Source organism: Halyomorpha halys, unplaced genomic scaffold, assembly GCF_000696795.3.
Source record: "Halyomorpha halys isolate HHAL.00 unplaced genomic scaffold, Hhal_1.1 Scaffold1501.1, whole genome shotgun sequence".
NCBI lineage: Eukaryota > Metazoa > Arthropoda > Insecta > Hemiptera > Pentatomidae > Halyomorpha > Halyomorpha halys.
This window is the reverse complement of record NW_027111302.1, coordinates 99484-100560: the sequence shown is the minus strand read 5'-3', so window position 1 is coordinate 100560 and position 1077 is coordinate 99484.

Sequence of the window (1077 nt, the reverse complement as noted above, 5' to 3'; positions counted from 1 at the left end):
TATATATCCTTAATACATTCTTGAGGCTGTTTTTTATTGTTTAAATAAAATTAATTTTATACGATTTTAGTCTTAAAACAATTTATATTTTTTCATAAGTCCGACATTCCGGCTAAAACGGCCATACTCAAGGACAATCTAAATACAATTTTAAAAACTTCATGCAGACTATTCTGCCCAGGTCATTAATTAATTTCAGTCCGCAATTAACTTATTTTGTCAATTCAACATATTAAATCAAAATAAAAATTAAAACTTTATAATATTTTTGTGGTGAATTATAACAGTCAAGATTGTCTGTGATTAAAAATTTTAATTTTAATTTTATTTAAACAAATAAAATAATCTATAATCTATAATTATTTCATGTTAATGAGGAGAAAAAATTTTTTAGAAAAGATTATATGGGACAAAGGCAATTAGATTTAAAAGGAAGATTTGAAAAAAGGAAATTAAATCAATATTGAAGGTAGTATCCTTGAGAATGGCTTGAGGGTCGAAACGTTGGAAAAATTTTAAAGAATAAAGTTTGAGAGAAAAAAAGGATCAAATTTGTTTTAAATTAAGAATAAACTAAACCACTCTCAAACAAGCAAATATAAAATAATTAATCTATTATAATTATTTTTTACTTTCACCTACATTATGGAATATATAGTAAAGGAAAATATTGTGATTGTATAAAATTCGAATTCGATTTTTCAACGCAAATAATGTTTTGAGGTCCCCTAAGTCCAAAAAAAAAAACAACAGCCTCATCTAGATGAAAAACGATTAGAATTAAGAAAATGACTTTTTTGGTAAAATCGGCTGACTAGATGTGCCTCTTAATAGAATCGATTTTACATTTTTTTTTCGATCTTCTCGAAAACAATTGGATGTCGATTTAAGTAATAAGTGGTTTAACCATAAGTGATTTAACCATAAGTGGTTTAAATGCGTTTTTTTCTCTCAAAAAAATCTTCCTCTACAGTACCTTTAATTTTTTTTTATTTTACAATAATTAACAATTTTCAAGTATTATTATGTATTAACTGTGAATTTATTGTAATTAATTTGTAAGTTTATTATATGGAT